Below are 12549 nucleotides of genomic sequence, written 5' to 3'. Positions count from 1 at the left end.
ACAGTGGCAAAATGAAAAAACATCAAGATTTTCTCTTGTCGTCTCTCCCTCAGAGTATGAAACACCCACACATCACAGGTGGTGCTGCCAATGAAAAGTAGACACCCTTGGTAGGAGGTTAGGACCCCCTACTCTGTTGGCCCTCGTTATTAATGCTTCACCCCTCTGAAGTGAGATTACAGCGTTGTCATCGTAATCAAGCGTGGAAATTCATAATTAAGCAATGAAGCCAGCATTGCCGGTATGTTGTATTACATACCTATGGAGATCACGCATGAACCACTGGACTTTATTAATTCCAATCCATTAGCTTACAACAGATTAATATTAATATTTTTTTAAGACCATGTTAAATTTGTGGAAATTGTTATATTTTTATAATTATCATATTATTTCTGATGATAAAACCGAGACTGCAGTACTGTTAAAGTGTGCGTGTTTGTTTCCATCACTTGTAAAAGCAATGTCATTTTTGATGTCTCAAAATTAAATTCATGGAAAATTACTTCTTTCTTGAAACCTACACCACTTCTGAGAGAGCCAATCCTCACAAGGTTTTATACTATCAACCTCTCCCCATTACTCGTTACCAAGTAAGTTTTTATGCTAACAATTATTTTGAGTAATTACCAATAGTGTCCACTGCCTTTAAACAGACTGTAATCAATCGATTCAGTGAATGACATGCCTTGTATCACATAGACAAATGCTCTATCAAAACAACCATGTGCAACTCGTCAAGTTTCAGCGCGGAAATTAATAACACCAAACATTCAACATAAATTTGAAATAATAATCATTGGGTAATAGATACAAATAATTGAAAAAAGATACATGCTGTCTAAGGGTTGTTTTTTTTTCTTCTTTTTTTTTCTTTACAGTTGATTTGAATTATGTCATGACTCTATCATTTTTTATTACCTGTTCCGGCTGGCTGAAACACGACATATAGTGTGTGGACACGATAAGAAGAAGACTTTACATCCTTGTACACTTCTTTCATGACTCACTACAACAGTATTACATTCTCACTTCAAAACGAAAAGGAGGGCATATTTACTTCTATAATCCGACCTACCCAAGGAATGTGCATCTGCCAATCGTCAAACACGTTCATACTAAGCCACAACCAAATTTTTATTTTATCAGGAGGGGACTTAACCGCCCAATTACACAGGACATTCTTGGTCTACCTAGATATTTAGAAATCAGGCGCACTCCATACCCCTGTCAAAATGTCAGATGTCTAGTCTACAAATTGTTACCAATTTGTTAACAAGCTGCCAATTATGATAATCACAGGGGCAATTTATAACTTTAAAGGCAAAGAATACCTTTGGTCTTTGGAACTGTTTGCTGTTTTGATCCTACATGTATATAAGTATAGATATATACATTAGAATTAGCCTGTTCATGTATATAAGTATAGATATATACATTAGAATTAGCCTGTTCATGTATATAAGTATAGATATATACATTAGAATTAGCCTGTTCATGTATATAAGTATAGATATATACATTAGAATTAGCCTGTTCATGTATATAAGTATAGATATATACATTAGAATTAGCCTGTTCATTTCAAAAGGTTGCGCTTTTGAGATATAGTCGCAAATCCGGAGCGGTTATGTCCACACAGGTACAATAATCCATAATTGGAATACACAATCTGAGAAATGTATCTAACAGAAAAGTTTCTCCACTTCGTATTGGGGGTTACAAACTTACATATATTTCCCTAATCACATTACTTCCTCACTATAACTCGTAGCCTTCACATCACACAATCTTAACCCTTTCAAGCGCCAAACATTTTTGATGAGTATTTGATCATATGGACACATTAAGCCCTATATGGACACTATTTCTAGCCCTATCTGTTATGGTTTTTATAAGGAGCTTTCCAACTAATGTAACTAAGGATGAATCAAGTTTTTCGAATTTAATTGAATTAATTGTTGATTCTTTTTAGCAAATGTCACCTCCCAAAAACAGGTCACAAAAGCACAAAAGTCCTTCTTCCGGATACTGTGTGAGGGTTGTGCGATCTTTATTTATCGTATTACAACTGTTTTACTGAAGGGATTTAAACCCAGTCACCAGCTGCGACCGGTCGGCGCGTCAAAGAGTTAAAGATATCCCCGGACCACACAACTAGCCGTGAGTCAGCCGGCCGTAAAGCAGCGGTCATTCACGGAGTAGTACGGTCCGGTCAGCCGAGGTGACTCAGTCATCAAGACACGAGACTACCTAAGACATCAGGAATGAGATTCCAAGCATGTTGAGTGTCCTTAATGCAATGAATTTTCCATTAGCGCCCTACGGATCAATGCGGCCCTCACAAATTGAGTTAGCATCTCTGGTCACATCAGGGCACAGTGCACTGTATGTTCAAATATATGCCATGACGGCATTCAAGTTCTATTTACCACAGGGGGGGGGGGGGGGTAAGACTGATCGGTTTAGCGTAGCTAATCATGAGACACTTTGTCATGTTTTTTCAGCTTTAGCAGAGACCATAAATATTAATGAGAATGCAATTTATGCTCATTCTACCAAATGAATAATGAACACAGTGGGTTTTTTTTTCTTTTTCTTTTTCGATGTGAATTATTTCAAGGAAAGGTGCTGTGTAATGCATGTCAACTTCAGCTTAAATTATGCACCCCCTTACTTAATAACAAAATAATGTTGACAATAACAAACATTGTATGAAAGTTCGGGGGCCCTCGAACAACTCAATGCTTCGAGATGCCATTGCTTGTGTCCCCCTTAAGAAATTAGAATTGTTCAAAAGAAAGCCGTTTCTGAAAGTGCAATCCTCTCTTGAATTAAGTAACATTTCCAAGATATGCTTAGCAAAAAGGAATGTGAGGAGCAGCATTTTCTGCTTACAATCTCAAAGAATAGGGAACAGCACGTTCATCTTTCCTTGTAAATCTTTTCTGGGGGTGAGGCAAGATGCCTGTTAGAAAAAAAATCACCTCTCTTGAAACTGAAGTGTTTATTTTGAATGCTGTTGAGTCAGTTGTCTGTTTAAGATTGTTACTTGTGAGTCAAGACCCGTCTGATGAAGAAAAACGCATTCCCTGCCTCGTCTGAGACCATCCCGCCCTACCCCTCCAACCCCCAACCACCGCCCCCTCAACAATCACACAAACAAAAATATGTCAATATAATGTCAGCAATGTCGTCAGAAGAAACTCAAAAGAAGAAGGAAAAAAACAATGCAAATGTATGGATGAAGTCAGTGCACTTACTACACGCACATGCACGCCTGACGTGCGAGTGCATTTGTGAGAAGAAGAAGGGAAAAAAACAGATGTGCCGTCGCATATATACATTATTCTTGTCAAGCCATACAAACAAAACGTGCCTGACCGACAGATTTTTCGCCAATGAGTTGAGAGTTAATGTATGAAATAAGGACAGTTTTTATAAAGCAGTTTTAATCACTTGACCAAATTCTACATACGTATTTCATGTTTACTGTATTTTCTCTTGGGTGTTTTAACTGTATGGATTTAATAGGTTTTCTTTTAATTGTTCATCACCCAGGAGCTTGTTAACATGGACTGGCGCTACATAAATTTTCATCATTGTTATTATGACCACCACCCGACTTCTTTCGCAATAACATCTTCAACATATTATTTGTCGAAGTCCTATAGACAAAGAAGCAAGAGGAAAAAACTAGGGTGTGTAGGAGTGATCATTGGATATGAGAACATTTGTCAAGCATTTTCTTTCGTTATCAAATCATGATGAGATGGAGAGACAAGGTTGCGGAACTATTTTAGTCATACATGCCCGAGGAGAGCGAAGTGAAGAAAGGAATAAGACATAAAAAAGATATACAGTTAGGTAATGGTTGAAGCCTTGCACGGTGACTGTGAAGGATAAGAATAAACTATAGATATATTAAACTGGTTGGTACAACCATAATTCTCTTTTGAGGAAGTGTTGGCACTGAAAAGAGCCGGTCTGGTCTCTGCGTTTCGTACAGTATACTCTGCTCGTCTTCAGGAGAGAAAAAAATGAGGAAAAAAAGACGAGCGGAGAATTATTACATGGTTGTACCTGCAAGTTTACTACTATCATTAATTTATTCTGATGTATTACATCACAAAGACTCCCAAATGGGATTATGTATGTACGGCGCCTATCAATTTGTTTGTGGTGATCCTCTAAGAACTACAGTCGGACAACCAATAATTTTTACAACCAGTTATCAAGCTAAATTATCAATCTCTAATAAACCTTGTTTGTAGGCCTACATGTATATACACCAACATTTCTAAAATGTTTGTGTTTGTTTCCTCAGTTTGTAAGGTCTGATACTGCCAGGAGAAAAAAAAGGCAATGCCTCTGTTGCCCCTTGCAATTGGTGCCCTTGAAATGCTGCACTGAAAATTTACAATTTCCTCATAGGGTGCCCTTTACAAGGAGAAAATGCCTTGATGCCCCTGTCCTTTCAAGAACGAAGCATACGGGCCTAGTTTGTTTTGTAAACTCTTTATTTTTTTACAAAACCATATGGCAGCCCGTAGGTTTTAGGCATTTTGGATCTTTCCGTTCCAATTCCATTCCAATCCGAAAGGACAGCATAATAGCAACCTCGATTTGTATTTTTACCATCATTGGAGAGGTTGGATCTTTTTTTTTTTCCAGCCATTGTAAGCTCGGGTATGGGGGGTGAACATGTACAAAACTACAGCCTTTCCCCTTTGTGCTCAGGCTTGAGTACTTTTCTGTGTGTGCCTTCTTTGGCGGCGAAAAGTCGCCAATAATAAAGAAGACGGGTCGTGGGTGCAGTCGACCAAAGCCCCCAATAAAAAGGGTTACCACACGAAAAGGAAAGGGCATATAGAAAAACATAATCACACTAAAATCCATTATGAGATGCTCCCCATCAATAGATTGTCAAGGTTGACCAGTACAATCTTCAGTCAGTCTCACTCTTCATTAGCCGGAGACAAACAATCAATTACACTAAATTAATAAAAACAATTAACGTGGGCTGGCCTGAAATGAGGTTAACACTAATTAATGAGCTATGCATTAAACATAGGAGCCAATTAAGGACCGTGTTTTATACGAAGACCCTACTTATCATTCCTCACATAGAGTAGATCAATTGCTTGATTAACAGGTGGGCAGTACACAAAGATAGAAGGAAAAAAACAAGAGGAAAATAAATTGCCTGCAGTTTCAAATGACGTAACGCTAGAAAGCGGGGCTTGGCTTTTTTATCTTGAAATTGTTACTTATCAAAACAACCACAAGGGAAACAACTGACTGGGTAAATTTTCTAAATTGATTTGTTGACTTGTAGCTCAAAACTTTTACTGGGCCATGATTTTAATTAAAAGACCAGAATCAAAATGCAGATAAGAGACCAGTTTTATTTAAACAAACACCAAAATAATCTTTTCTGTTTTATGAATGATACTATTTGTAGAGCTCAAACTCAACAATTAAACAACAGATACTTTGAAGAAAAATATAGTGAAGTGAGAAAAAAAAACAAGACCACCAGACTTGTCCTGTCTTGAGTTACTGGCCCGACACTTAAACCACTGGCCCAGTTTTAAACTTGAGCCCTGGGGCCAATTTCATGGAGCTGCTTGCTTAAGCACGAAAATAGCTCGCTTATTTTACACATGTGACTGGCCAAAATTTCCTGCCATATACATTGCTTATGACTAGTATTAAGCTGTTGTTTACTTAGCATTACAACTGAGTGGAGTCTTGGCTGGTAATCTGATTTTACTAAGTAATGAATTTGTTGCTTAAGCAGCTCTATGAAATTTTGCCCTGGTGTAGAAAAGAAAGTATTGTATTTTTGCTCAAGATCACAGGCGACGCATTTAGTGTGACAATTACAGGATTCTTTATAACATTCTCAAGACCACTAAGGCAATTCCATTTAAGTCTACCCAACAACACTCTTCATGACACATGTTTGAGGGTAAGAAGTATCAGGGCTCTGATAAAAGACTGTTGAAGGTTTCAACTAACATCCTATAGTCAAAATCAACACATTGTCTAAGCGTCCAATTCCCGAGAAGATAGCAGCTTATTAAAGGAAAATCTTGCCTTGGATCAGACAAGTTGGTCTATAAAGAGCGTCGGTAACCGTTATGTTTTAAAAGTAAAATACAATAATCCACACAAATTTGCCCAAATTGTGTGGTTTTCCTTTTACTTTGCGAACTAACACGATCGGCCATTTATGACTTCCATAAATGGCCGACCGTGTTAGTCCACGAGTTAAAAGGAAAACCACGCAATTTCGAGGCATATTTGTGTTGATCATTGTATTCTTAAAACATCTTTCCAACCGTATGCATTTTATAACAAACGGTTACAAATGCTTTTTATTGACCAACTCGTCCGATCCAAGGCAACGTGTTCCTTTAATGTTTCTAGTCCAACATTTATCCACGATCCCTCACAGGGAGGTTCCATTCCTTTGATAAAGTAATGTACCCAGAGAAGGAAGGTAGAGTTTCCCATCAAGAAGGGGATCAATTCGCAAACAGTTTCCCCCGACTCCAAGATCAAACTCAAGAACCAAGGACCAGCTGACAGATGCAGCTGAGGCAACATACATGTATATCGCCGCTCCAAAGATTACTAAACTAAACTAAAAAATAATATAAAAAAACAGCTATACCTCATCGTTTCCCCGGGGGCGCAATTCAGTATTCCTGAGTGCTACCAGAGAGACACCCGACAGCACAAGGAGTCTGATGATACGTCTTTGATCTACGACTAGGAATTTAAGAACTGCTGGGATTTTGGTTGCCGTGGCCCCCTTGGGCTTGCAGGTGCTTTTTTTTTTTTCGTGAGGAAGGTAAGAGTGCTCGTTTGGAATGTTGTTTGCAGAGAATAATTTTTTTTTTTTTTTCCTTTTTTTCTTTTGTAAGATATCACATTAATTGAATGCAGATGACAAAAAGCGCTTTCATTCACTAATTCTGTGGGAGACTCCTCAGTTAAAAATGTGCCTTGTGGCTCTAATAAGAAAATGTGATATGGTTCATTTGTTATATATTTGGTTTGCGGTAACACCATGTGTGTATCTACTTGCCAGGTAGAGTTTGTTTTGAGAGAACTGTCTTTCTTTATTCTACTACCGCAGAGTAGATTGTTCGGGTGTTCGGGAGACTTCTCAGTTCTGAAAAGAACTGTCCTGCTTTTTAACTATTCCCAAGGCGGATGGTATAGAAAATAGGCTGGGACTACTACTTTAGCTTATAGGATCGTAATTAACTGTACTGTCTTGGAGTCAGTTCTGAAATTGGTCTCAACGTTTGGACTAGCTTGCTCTAGTCATCGTCAGGTTCATTTGTTGATATTAAGAATGGACCGAGTCGGCCTCACTACCATAGCCTTGTTTGAGATATAGTGGACACTATAGGAGTGCACTGTTGGTTTGAGTGTCTACAGAACAATTTACACAAACCTAACTGTGTCCACCATACCTCAAAATGGCTTATGGAAAGTGCGCTGTATCAATACCTCTCCTCACTAGCCCCTAGACATATTCCAATGGCAAATGTATACAGTAAAAGGTATACCAACCCTTTCCCCAAACCAACATTTTGCAAGGATACTTATTAACAGGTTTTATAACCCTATTCCTATTTGAAAAAAATAAATCATATTTTGTGGTGATTTTCTGTGTTTGCCCTTTAAGTTCTGTGCAGCACATCCACATTTCCTTCATTTTGTTGCCCTAGTTTGGGCTATTATTAATATTATTGTTGTTATTATTATAATTATTGCTAATATAGGTTTCCCGACCAATTTCAACACAAATCCATTCAATTGAACACCCGGCTTATCAACTTTGATTCAAAATGAATGCTCCGTTGAATCACCATTCAACAGTCAAAAGGGAGTAATTCAGTTTCACCAGTTTAGCATTCACTGGTCAAATAAAATCATTCAATTTCATTAGGCTGCAAGGCTCGTTCAATTTCGTAAAAGCCAGCAGCTGGTCAACCATCACATTCCATCAAGTGTGAACAGGTAGTAGAAATCCACCTTTTAGAGAAATCAAAGTGTAGTCTTGAATGCCTATAAATAAAATAGAACGACTGAAACGAATCTGAATGAGAAAAACACAAATCAAATGTACACAAAAACAAAATTGAGAGCATTAATACTGTTGGATTTGAGGCTTGCATCATGAGGTATCAATATATATATTAATTTTGCTCTCTAAAAAAGTCTCCTGAATTCAGAAAATCTACTCCGCAGCAGTAGAATTATAGAGAAAGACAAGTTCTCAAAAGAACAAAATCTACTTGGCAAGTAGGTAACACATGATGTTACCGCAAACCAAATATACAAAGAAAACAACCTAGTTTGATTGGATTAGGGGGAAATGAGTGAATTGATTTAAGTTTTGCTAAAATTGGCAGGGAAAACCAATATTATACTACAGATGGTCAATTCAAGTTAAAGAAATCAGAATTCACAAAGTTGCTTAGGAACATGTACAAGACAACTAAAAAATGGAAAACAACTACACCAACGTCATCCCCCAAACTCAAAGTCACGTCATCCTAACTTGACTTGTAAACAAGGCACTTAAACAAAGAGCTTTGTACTGAATGGCACTATAGCATGTCTAAAAAAAAGCCAAGTAAAATAAGGCAATCTCCCTGCACATATTCCAGTGTAAAAAAAAGAACATTCCCAATTCAGAAATCACAATTTCCTTTGAAGTAAAAAGGTTACTCAAAAAATAGCTAGTCTTGTGCGACTGCGAAAAGTTAAGATGATTGCCCCCAAGATGTTGGGGAGATTGCTTTGTGTGTCGAGGCCCTAAGAAAACTTCACGGATGGACGATACATCTTTATGTTATTATAAAACAGAAAAAATAGAATTATACATCACACAATGAAAGCAGGGCCCAATTTCATAGCGCTGCTTAACAGTAAGCAAATTTGCATGCTTACTGTAGCATAAAACAAATTTGCTTAAAGCCATTGGACCCTTTCGGTAAACAGTGTTGTCCAAGGCCCACACTTTGTGTACCACAACTTCTATATCAAATAACAAACCTGTGAAAATTTAGGCTCAATCGGTCATCGGAGTCGGGAGAAAACAACGGAAAAACCCACCCTTGTTTCCGCGCGGTTCGCCGTGTCATGACACGTGTTTAAAATAAATCCGTAATTCTCGTTAACGAGAATTTATATTGTTTTGCTGTTTTCTCAAAAAGTACAGCATTTCATGGAATAATATTTCAAGAGAAGTCTTTCACAATTGCCTTCTGTAAACCCTGTAAGTTATTTGTAAATCTGTGAACTTTTTTCTTTTTTTCTGAACCAAAAGGGTCCAATGGCTTTAAGCCTTAGCGTATTTCACAGGTTAGCAGAAAAATTGGGCGGCCATATAGCGTGTTTACCGTGGATTTGCATTGTGACGTCATTTATTTCCGTGCGGTAAGCACCGGAAGGTTACATGTACGTGCCTTTTTGTGTGCTTACGGTTAGCAGCGCTTTGAAATAGAAATCGCACAGTAAGCAAAAAATCGGCCGCTAAGCAGCGCTATGAAATCGGGCCCAGTTGTTTCAGTACAAGCGCACGTTCATGGAACATATAAAACAGAGGACTGCAGGCCTGATGCTTCACGGAGGCAACAACGGCGATTGCTTCCATGTCCCCTGGTCTCAGCCTTGTTGCCCTTGAAATACAGTAGAAATTACCTCCATGATTTTACCAAGGAAAAAACGCCTCGGTGTCCTTGCCCTTTCAAAAACTAAGCATTCAGGACTGGGACTATATGGAACTCAACAAGCAGAGAACAAGACTCTGCAATAGCTTGAAGGTGCATCTATGTCTCAGAGAGCGCTCATTGGGCACACAATCCCTACATGTCTATGCATGCTTATGAAGAATTTCCATAATGTCGGGAACAAAAATCAAGTCGCAAAGCCAAGAATCTTTTACACCCCGACCCCATTCTAAGGCCCCCGGTCTCTCCGCCCGCCCCCCCCCCCCCCCCTCCACCACAGGTTCAGACATGTCAGTTGCAAATGGGCTTATTGCAATCAAATATATATAAGGAAAAAGGAGAGAAGCAAGGAGAGCACTTTGGAGCCAGAATACTAGAATAAATACACCTAAGAAGGTTCCCCATGTTCTTATGTACCTCTTGGTTCGTTGAAAGCTTCTGGTGTGTTTACTATGCACTCAGATAAGAAAATGCTCACTTTGTTTGCCTAATTTTTCCGGGACAAAATGGATGTCGGATGGGCAGATTGTACGATACATTGACAAACGGCAGCATTTTAAACATGTTTTGCGGTAAGCTTCTTATCTGCAGGCCGATGTACTCTGTTTAATATATACAATATTTACTCTTTATCAAATTGATGGGGAGAGGGGTGGAGATGAGTTAAGAGGTTGCAAGTTTGGAGTAAACTTTGGAACAATCTGAAATTGCTGTGGGTGCGGCTTTGAGGCACGATTTACTTATAATAAAAATGATATAAGGTCTTGACAAAATTGTACGATTGCTTTTTTTTTCTTCCTCCTAATTTGTTCCTCAATGCAAAAGGTCCCGTCTAGCAGCGTTCTTTTTTTTCTCAAGACGTTTCTGGTCCTCACTTCTGATCCATGGTAATCTATCAAGCAAGCGGGAAGGCAGTACTGTTTTAGAGGTTTTTTATTTCCAGCTGTCGTTGGCTAACACGATAAACACAAGAGGAAAGAGTATCTTTAAGTAATTTGATCAGCTCTCCTTTGCCAATCGATGCCCTGACCATTCAGTGGGATAATGAACTGAAAAGGCAAGCTCCTCTTTGCGCGAGTGTATAAACCTGGAGTTCATTCGACTTGGACACGATAACTTGGCTGTTACTGGGATAAAAGTGACTGACACTATACAATGTGTTTAACTACACCCACCTCCCTTATGGACTCTTCCATTGTCCCTAGATGGTCGTTACACCAATTTCTAGCTCTGCTTACCGTAAGCAAAGAATCGGTGCCTACGGAAGCAGGGATTTCCGCGCTCATGCCAAGCATTATAACCATTACACATGTCCGGTGGGAGCCATTGATATGAATAAATTAATGGGGGGGGGGGGGACTAGAAGAAGAATTTGATTTGACTTACATGTCGTCCCACCAGTGATAGCCTTTTTTCTTGATTGCTTGATACAGCATTACATACGACCTGGAAAGAATGAAGAAAGGAACAACACATTCATAAATAAACTGTTTGTATGATTATAAATGTAAAGGAAACCACAGAAGTGTTCCACATGGTAATAATAACAATAGATAATATAGAGTATTTGTAAGGCGCCAAAATCCACCAAATTAAGTTGCTCAATGTGCACAAGAGTGAATCTTCAAACAAAATAGTATTGTATGGTAACAAAGGCCTCTGTTAAAACAAAATACTGGCTTGTTATTTCAAAAATGCGTCAACAAATCCCACACATTTTCAAAATTACTCACAGGGTATAGCCAAAACTGGCGACCATGTGTCATACGCCTCTCCCTCAACCATGTGTCAACCTACAAAGATATTGCAGCTCAAAAAGGTCAAAGGCCTCCTCACATGTCCCCTTAAGAAACTAAACCATCAACAAGCTACTTAAAGGTAGTGGACACTATTGGCAATTGTCAAAGACTAGCCTTCACAGTTGATGTATCTCAACATATGCATAAAATAACTAACCTGTGAAAATTTTAGCTCAATCGGTCATCAAAGTTGCGAGATAATAATGAAAGAAAAAACACCCTTGTCACACGAAGTTGTGTGCGTTTAGATAGTTGATTTCAAGTTCTAAATCTGAGGTCTCGAAATCAAATTCGTGGAAAATTACTTCTTTCTCGAAAACTATGGCACTTCAGAGGGAGCCGTTTCTCACAATGTTTTATACCATCAACCTCTCACCAAGAAAGGTTTTATGGTAATAATTATTTTGAGTAATAACCAATAGTGTCCACTGCCTTTAAGGAAAAACCATCTCTAATAATAACAGTGCTCAAATTTGGGTGGAAAATCCACAAGACAAGGGGTCGTAATCACAAAGAGTTAGGACTCGTCTTATCTCGATTTTACTCGTCCTAACTTAGGATTAATCTTAAGGTCTGCATGTTACAGTGCAGGGTTGGGACTTGTCCTAAGTCCTAAGATTAGTCTTAAGTTAGGAAGAGTTTTGTGAAATCGACGGCAAGACTTGTAGCTCAGAATCTTTACTGGACCGAATTTTTGTTTACAAACCAGAATCAAAACGAGGAGAGACTAGAATAAAAAAAAAATTAGTAGAGACTACAACCAAAATGAGAACGCAGTTTTCTCACCTAAAATGCTTTATTTGAACAAACAACTGAGACAAGATTTATCTGGGTGATACTCGGCAAGATCGAGATATGCTTGTGTGACTCAAACTCAATATTTGAACATTCTTTTGAGACAAGGAATTTTAAAAAAAACAAGGCCACTCGACTTGTCCTGTCTTGAGTTTTAACTGGCCCAACACTGAAAAACCACTGACCAGAGTAAA

At 38.4% G+C, this 12549-nt stretch overlaps 1 protein-coding gene across 7 annotated transcripts in view; it reads right to left on the bottom strand.

Annotated features, from left to right (window-relative positions):
• The window catches only part of LOC117293300 (cGMP-dependent 3',5'-cyclic phosphodiesterase-like), a 117976-nt gene that overhangs the window by 80882 nt on the left and 24545 nt on the right, over positions 1-12549 (bottom strand). For all 7 annotated transcript variants that reach the window (XM_033775542.1, XM_033775544.1, XM_033775545.1 and 4 more), the window contains exon 2: positions 11148-11207. The gene's annotated coding sequence lies outside the window, so the exon portion shown is untranslated. The remainder of the gene's footprint in view (positions 1-11147; positions 11208-12549) is intronic.

Source organism: Asterias rubens, chromosome 8 (genome assembly GCF_902459465.1).
Source record: "Asterias rubens chromosome 8, eAstRub1.3, whole genome shotgun sequence".
Classification (NCBI taxonomy): Eukaryota; Metazoa; Echinodermata; class Asteroidea; order Forcipulatida; family Asteriidae; genus Asterias; species Asterias rubens.
This window is presented reverse-complemented; position numbering and strand designations above follow the sequence as displayed.